General features: G+C 38.4%; 1 long non-coding RNA gene across 2 annotated transcripts; it reads right to left on the minus strand.

The window, feature by feature from the left end:
* Nucleotides 1-4,922: 4,922 nt before the first annotated feature.
* LOC124341796 lies at nt 4,923-6,216 on the minus strand. Of its 2 annotated transcripts, none has more exons than XR_006918607.1 (6): nt 5,810-6,216; nt 5,644-5,716; nt 5,538-5,580; nt 5,389-5,474; nt 5,179-5,333; nt 4,923-5,106 (listed from the first exon to the last, which is right to left on the minus strand). It is a non-coding gene; the product is annotated as an uncharacterized LOC124341796 (long non-coding RNA). The 2 variants fall into 2 exon arrangements; XR_006918606.1 differs by having other exon boundaries at nt 5,637-5,716.
* Nucleotides 6,217-8,754: the final 2,538 nt, after the last annotated feature.

Here is an 8,754-nt window from a genome sequence, read left to right on the forward strand (position 1 = left end):
GATAACAACAAATTTGCAGTCAAGACCCAATTTTTTCTACGCTCAATTCACTCCAGGGTTGGATATTTCCTAGCATATGTCTCAACTGTAGACCAAGTATTGTGTGTACTGTAACCTCCTTGTGGGTCAAGGTTCGCACGGAGCATGGATTGGTAGCTAGCAATCCTTGGTCCCGGATCGCAGTTTTCTAGGAATTTCTTCAGTGCTGAGAAGATGATCGAGATATTTCCAGCACAACGACGCTGGCCAGAATCTCTGTCACCACAGCTGCAATGTGTAACAAAGTTGTCAACTATTAAGAATAAATAATGTGGTATATTTCATATTACAAAATTTTGAGAAAAAAAAATTACCTGCCACACGAACTGTTGATTGATAACTTATGGAATGGATGTTCAACCTAATGATTGCTCGTATTGATACATATCTTCATAGTATTCCTCTCTTTCATCCGTTAGTTGTTCGTTTCGGTCCAGTGTCCTTCCAAATAAAGACGAATAAAGGCCTTATGATTTTTTTTTCTTCTTTTTTTCTGACCAATAGGCATTTCTTACTTTTCTGAAATGTATTGCCGCCTATGATTCTCGGAAAAAAAATCCCCACTTCTCCTTTCCGTTCCAATAACTCGTCCTGAAATAAAAGAACGCCATTCTGGTAGCTACGACAAGACCTCTGACGCCATATTACCATCGAAAAATGAATCCATTTCTATTTCTAATACCTTCCTTGTCAACCATTATTTTCTTGTGAACCGAATCGTTCAACAATCTAATGTTGATTGTCAACACACATAGATTACTTTTCTTTTTTTAAAATTTCTTTGTAGAGATTCGCCCTTTAACAAGCAATCCACCACTCAAGTGCACCAAATCCATGGACCCCCCTTATTTTTCCCATTCCGCTATGGGACCTAAAAATCTGAAATAATTCAGGCATATCCAGTTTTTTACTCCGGATTCACCTGTTTTTGCAGAATTTAAATATTCCCTGCGGTTCGGGAGATATTTAATGTTAAAGTTTGAGTTTTTTCAAATTTTAACAATTTTGGGGGGTCTTTGGCATCGCTTTTTGGGTAAATGCTAACCTTAAAAAAACAACAAATTCAACCAAAAGTTTGCTCGGCCATCCCTTAACACCAATCCAAAAGGAATTTACATTCCGGATTAGATTGGCCGAGTTATTCCCAATCTAGTAAAGTGTAATTTTGACCAGTTTCCCACCCAGCCTAGTCGCCATTTTTTATGACTCTCCCTCGCGTTCCTAGCGGATGACAGACGAAGCATACGAGTTCTCTACACCTCGGGCTTCATATTGCCGGCTACTACACTGTATGAAAAGGCCTACAGTATTTCCCCCGGTCTAAAGTGAAGGCCAGGAAAGCGTAGCTTCGTCTGTCATCCGCTAGGAACGCGAGGGAGAGTCATAAAAAATGGCGACTAGGCTGGGTGGGAAACTGGTCAAAATTACACTTTACTAGATTGGGAATAACTCGGCCAATCTAATCCGGAATGTAAATTCCTTTTGGATTGGTGTTAAGGGATGGCCGAGCAAACTTTTGGTTGAATTTGTTGTTTTTTTAAGGTTAGCATTTACCCAAAAAGCGATGCCAAAGACCCTCCAAAATTGTTAAAATTTGAAAAAACTCAAACTTTAACATTAAATATCTCCCGAACCGCAGGGAATATTTAAATTCTGCAAAAACAGGTGAATCCGGAGTAAAAAACTGGATATGCCTGAATTATTTCAGATTTTTAGGTCCCATAGCGGAATGGGAAAAATAAGGGGGGTCCATGGATTTGGTGCACTTGAGTGGTGGATTGCTTGTTAAATCGTAATTTCATTGTAGAATTTGGGATCACAGTTTGAAAGTTCATTTTGACTGATAAACATTACTCTTTTCTTGTGCATTTCTAGTCTTCTATCCCCATCTGATTTTTCACTTACAGAATTCGTTCACAAATCACCAAGAAAATTGTCGGTGGACGACTCAGAATCAAATGAAAAACGCGAGGAAACAATTGGAAAACCCGTTCGTTAATTGACAGGACTAGGACGACATAGGTATTTCGGAGCCGTAGATTTACATGGTTCGGATACTGAATTACAGCTGGTGTCATCTACCACCAACTTGCTGCTAACTGAGGTATTGGTCATACGCCCGGTAATATGACATCAAGATTAGATTTGAACGCTTTAAGTAGTAGCCCATTAAGCACTAGCATGTAAAAATACGTTTGTCTAATAGCTGGTTGCCTACGGAACAGGCGCGTGTAGCTGCCCATTTGAAGATTGTAGCTTTTAATAAAAGAATGGAAAAGAAATTAAGGAAAAAATCATAGTTCATTTATTTTTAATTGTTGGATGCAATCTTTTGTATTTTTGAATGTTTTTGTAATAATTCAAAAATTCTGAACAGAAAATTGAGAAGTTGTGTAAAATGGGAGAGAACCGGAAGGTAGTTCATCAGTTTTCGTTTTTTTTTTCATTTTTGCTGTTTTGAATGAATTACTGTTGTAGAGTAGGGGTGGTGTGTAGTCACTTTCTAGAAATTTCCTGTAAGGCTTGATCCTCAGTTTTTCTGTTTGTTTTCCAAAGTCATTTCCTTAGATAAATGGTGCTGCCACCACGTGTAGCGTTACTGAATCGTGTTGGTTCAAAAGATCTGTTATCAGCACTATTATTTTTTTAATGAGAAAGCAATTGATAGCCAATTGCAGGTTGAAGACGACTGGAAAGCAACCATAACCCAGAAATTTTGCGGAAGTTGTGTGGATGTGGAAAACATGAAAGTTACAATGGATTTTTAAAGATATCAACATTATGCATTGTAATTATTGCTGCAAACTGATGTTCAAAGGCATGATTGAATATGCTGAATTTGCATTGATGATAGAGATATGTTTTTTTATTGAAAGTTATGTTACATAATGCTTACTTATGTAAATATTTGAGACAAATAAAACGCTGTTCTTTTGATGTTCTTCATGGAAACATTTTAAACTTTTCACCATTAACAAGGTACCCGTTATTTCCACTATAGAAGACTACAATGAAACCAACTGTTTTTTTTTCACGATAAGTGACAGCTTAAATGTTTGTTTTCTACCTTCCTTATATCTGTTATGTTAGACGTCACCGTTATAAGCGCTGTTGTTTTTTTTATTGTAAAACGTGAAGATGTCATTGGATTAAAAGATTTTTTTAGATTTTTCTGTAAGTCCCAAGTTATCTCTTGATCTCTTGACGTCTTATTTGCAAATTTTCTGGTGCAAAAATTATGGAATTTGTGGGGAATAATTTGTGAGAAACTACCAGTTCCAAAATCATAATAAAAATTGATTAATTGGCAGAATTTGTCCAATGTGTCCTTCATGACCCGTATTAAAATCAGAATCGGGGTTTAAGAGTCATGCCAAAATGCAAAAAAAAAAAAAAAATTTCTAATTAGTTTTAAGGAAATTGACAGTGTTGAGTGTTAATGTACATTTTTGTTGTGTGGGGGGGTTAATAATTTCAGATTATGTTTTTTCTGAAATAATTCGTTGTGGACAAGAATTGGAGATGCCGTTGGAACAGCTTTAATTCACTACGGATTTTAATGTTTCTGAAGTTGTTGTTCCGTCTGGTGAATCTATTTTCACAGATTGGGCCTTCGCAGACCTTATGGGCGTGGTCGTAACAAGAGCCATAATACGGAATGGAAAGATGAAGATGTTTATTCTCAGCCTCGTGGACGAGGTGTTGTCGTTTCAAGAGGTGGTCTTTCAGAACGCGGCCCTGCCCCTAGCGATGAAGCCTCGAATCGACGGAGAGGAATGCGGAAGGTACACATTGTACGTTGCAATAGGGATACATACAACCCAAACTGTGTCATCTTTCCGAGACGCTAAAGCACCTCGCATTTTTCTTCTGCCTAAATATTTTCTTGTATGCAGAGAAAATTCAGAAATAAATGTTTCTTTTTCTTTAGTTCTCCTGGTTTACTGGATTTCTCTCTCTTTTGTTATTTGTTGTACAGTACCCTGCAATAAAATCCGAACGCGATTTTAATTGTAAAAAACATCTAGTGGGAGAAAAATAAACTAATACAAACAAAGAACTTGGCTAATTTTTCGTTATGACAAAAAAAGAGGAGGGGGCGAGTGGAATGAGACGAAAAAGATGGGACATAAGCCAGACATGGCCTTGGGGCATTTTCAATTTTTATTGTTTATTCCTTTCTAGGGTTACCGACTCTAGGCGCCCCCGATGGTGTGGTGTGTATGCATTTAGACGCTGTGTGGGGAAAATGTGACAGCAATTTAGTATTTTTTCTTCAAACTTTTTTTTGTCCTCTATTTACGTTTTAAGTGTTGGATAACGTCTAATTTTCATTTAAAAAAGAAAGTAGTTAAGAAAGAAAATCAAACATTAAGGCGATTCGAACCATTAATCTCTGAACTGGCAGATGAGTGCTATAACCATTGACTCGTTGACTCATGCTTTATTGTTTATACATTGAATTCAGTATTTAATGCTTGTTGGAGAAAAGTGTAAATTCATGCAAAATGTTAGCAGATCTCAACCCTGTAGAGAACGTTTCGGGGGATATGGTCAAGGATTGCGAATTCTTCCGGCCTCGTACTGCGGATGAAGTTTTAGATAGGGTTAATTCTATTTGGGATGGGTACCGACCAAATGCTACTTATTGGCGAAAGCTTTCCTATTCAATGATTTCCCGGCTTCGTCTAGTCGTAGAAAACGACGGCCATTGGACCAAATATTAAATAAATATTTCATTTGAAAAGTTTGGCGTTTTTTACTTTATAATTTACGAAAACGATAATAACGAAAACTATAATAAAAGGTGAATGGACAATAAGGAAAGAAAAAAGGAACCAGGAAAGCAAAAAAGATCTAATAACTGTATTTCTCGACAACGTTACAGGCGTTAATCCCAATCAAAAGTTATATTTGCGGCAGATGAGGTTGAACCGTATAAGCTTCGTTTTCCCCCTGACTCCTTCCCCTGACCCTGAATATCTGGCTGGCCCAACTAGATTTCCTGTTGTCTTTTCGTCACAGACACCAATAGCCACTTTCTTAAAATTGTGATGACTTCTTTTCCTGTTGATTAAAATGCAACAAGCTGGTTCTTCGACTGTAACATGAAGTGGGCAAAGAAAATATATAGCCTACCTGTGATGTTGAATTTGTTGAGCTCTTGTGATTTTGGTTGGGTTGATTAACGTCGCCGAACCAATGTCTCTAGCACGAGCAACGTTTTCTGTGGTGTTAGACTTCAGATGTAAGATTGTGATCGATCATCAGCGGAAACGTAGGAATAACGAGTCCTAAAACATTCAAGAATGTTTATAAGCTCATGATAACAATGTTGTGAACATTCACCTAAGCTGACTATATCCGTAGCCAGAATAACCCGAGCGTTACTATAAAAATTTCGTCATTAAGTTATGCTCACAATTTGACAGCTCCTATATCATTGGACAACAGTTTTTATTAGATTATTTGGCTTATTTCCGATAACATTAAATCACCTGATGTGTGTGTAAAACCTGTAGTATAGCCTCAGGTTATTCTCTGGCAAAGAAAGACATTTAAATAATACATGGTAAATTCTGTAGTGTTTTCATTACTTTTTACTTGGCTTCTTTCCGATAACATAAAGTCACCTGCATGTCAGTTTAAAATCTGTAATGTAGTCTAAGATTCTTCTCTGGAAAAGAAAGACATATTAATACTATGTGAGAAAATTCTGTAAGGTTTTCTTCAGATTTCACTTGGCTTGTTTCCGATAACATTCAGTCACCTGCATGTGTGTGTAAAACCTTTATGCTTCCTGCTGAAAGGCAAACTTCGACCTGAGATTCAAAACGACTCAATCATGGTCAATCAGGCCCATGCTCAACATTTGGCAGCTCCTACATAATGAGAAAAACAGTTTGTCATGAATGTATTGCTTGTTTTAGAAAATTTACGAAATCAACTGCATATGTGTGTGTAACAACTCTAATATAGACTTAAGTTTTTTTTCTCTGGCAAAAAAACATATTTTCCAAATATTTCAAAAATTATCCAGTATGTGCTTCCGCCTGAAAGACGATCTTCTCCGTGGGTAAATAACCTTAAAACGAACTATCACTCTATCACTGTAACAAATCACTCAACAAGTGCGTAACATTTCAATTAGCTGGCCTTGACAATTTTGCTAGCAAAGACAATAATCACAACATTGACATTCGCTGAAGTGTTGAACATCAGGCCGTGAAACTAATCTCCTTTTTTTGGTCCGCTTTCTTGTGACCACAAAAACGACCGACAGGTGGAGATTTCCTGTTCGGTTTTTATTGCAGGATACTGTACATAGCGTATTTTTTAACGGCGCGGCCCCGATGGGGAAGTGATGATGACGTGTACATATAACACATAAATGGTAGTTTCTTCTTTTTTGACTCGAACCAATCCCTCTCTGCGTTTTGGTGAGAAGAAGAAAAAAGAACCGGGTGGAGCTGATGGAATGATGTTTTTTTGGGATGGAAAAAACAGCTTACAATGCTTTTCGACTGTAGTAATAAAAATTATAATGATTGATCGCCTCTGCTGGATGCGTCTAGTTTAGAAAGTGTACATATTTTCACATATAAATGCAGGGCGGTGAGATAAACTTCCAACGGTATCCGGATGCGTCACACACGACGGGTTAAACGACAATTAACGAGTGAAATGGATGAATGTTGAAACAGTTTAAAGGTGGGCTACTTCCGAAAAGTCAATAAGGCCACAACATAACCGAAAAGTGTAGAACTGACACACCGCATCTCATCAATCCTGATGATGTGATATTTTGTGATCTGAAAATTATTTTTTGATAATTTTTTCTCAATTTATTCTTTAATAAATTTTCTACTCTGCTTCATTTAGGCACATCCTAATGGATATTTACAACTGTATATCTGCTGGATGTGACAGTGAAACAGCAGCCCGTTCCAGCAATCTCCATGAAGCAGACACAACCTACTACACTGAAGTTACGAAATACTAAAAAAACTCCAAGCAGAGCAGGTCATGTAAACATTTTTTCATTATTTGCTCGTGTAATTAATTAATATCCTACCATCCCTGTACTCTCTCCATCCCTGTACTGTCTCTGAAAAGCCCTGCGTGGGGCATTTTGCATCAGCCCTCCAAAAAAAAATTTTTCTTTATTTTTTAGTTATTTGCTTCTTTTGTTGCTGGATTGACGATCTAGTGGTTGACTCGTTGGTTTTCTTGACCTTCCTGACAATCAAGTGGTCGTAATTCGCTATTGTCTATTGCTGGACCGTTGGTTAAGTTTAATTAAATTCTATTTAAAAATTTCCATATATTTTTTTTTAAATGTAATTTTCAAACATAAATTTTAACTAAATCTAATAATTATCCTATTTTTTATTACATTTCATTTCATGTATGACGTATGGCGACGACCAATTCGACGTAGAGCTTCTCCACGAAAAAGATCCTGCGACTCGACGTGACATTCGTGTGGAAGTCTACAAGCTTCACCATGTCAAAACAAAAAAAGCCCCAAGATTTATTTTATTATTATATTTATTTTTTTATGTGATAGTTTTTTATTTTAGATCTGTTTCGTTTTCATTAGTTACGTTTGATGTCTTTGCCTTGTCGTGTTTTATTTATTGAGTTTTTTTTTAAATTACTTTTACTTTTAGATGCTGCTAAAATTGGAATTGGGAAACATACGGTCTTTGAAGAAAAAGGAAGGTAAGTGGGATGCCAAAGGGATGCTCGGTTGGTTCTCCTTCTTGTGGGAACCATATATCTTGAGACGCTGTTGGTTGACCGATATCTCGACCTTAACGAACTAAAGTTCCCGACACAACTCTCTAGCAGCACTTGCGGTTTTGTTGGCCTGTTCGAGCAAACGGACAACAACAACAAAAAAACCAATGTGCCCCACTAACGGACCGGAATACCACACACCAACAAAGTCATCGATATTGATACCATCGATGACGATGTTGTGGAAGTACATCCACCGGATCCAGTTTTTCTGGAAGCCCAGTTAAGGTGGTATCATACTGAAGGATTCCTCCTTGGATTGGTAAGAATTTAATTTTTTAATAGTGCACTATTTTTACATTTCATTAAAATGTCAAATTTGTAGAGAATTGCCAAGGAAGCTGCTGCAGCTGCATCCGCTGGTCTCCAGATGGGAGATGTGCGCCGAGCGACAGTCGAAGGGCCTAACAGCGGTCAAGTGATGACCGTGGCCGTCATTTCAGTGGCGGCTGTGGCGGAGCGTCCGGTAGCGGGCAATCCAGCGGCGGCAACTGCGGAACGTCCGCTGTCGTAAAATCCAGCGGCGGCTATAGCGGAGCGTCCAGTAGCGGGCAATCCAGCGGCGGCTAAGGCGAAGCGTCCGCTGTCGGGCAATCCAGCGGCGACTACGGCGGAGCGTCCGCTATCGGGCAATCCAGCGGCGGCTATAGCAGAGCGTCCAGTAGCGGGCAATCCAGCGGCGGCTACGGCGGAGCGTCCGGTGTCGGGCAATCCAGCGGCGGCTACGGCGAAGCGTCATGGTAACAGGGTTTGCTACCACTGCCGCGAAAAAGGATATATTAAAATAAATTGTCCCGAGATCGGTAATCCTAAGATCCGGGATCCAAGTATAAGGAAAAATAGCAATCAGGTAACACTTTTACGTTTTGAGAGTTTTCCGGTTCCTTTTTTTACAGACCTGATTTAATGATA

Source organism: Daphnia pulicaria, chromosome 6 (genome assembly GCF_021234035.1).
Source record: "Daphnia pulicaria isolate SC F1-1A chromosome 6, SC_F0-13Bv2, whole genome shotgun sequence".
Classification (NCBI taxonomy): Eukaryota; Metazoa; Arthropoda; class Branchiopoda; order Diplostraca; family Daphniidae; genus Daphnia; species Daphnia pulicaria.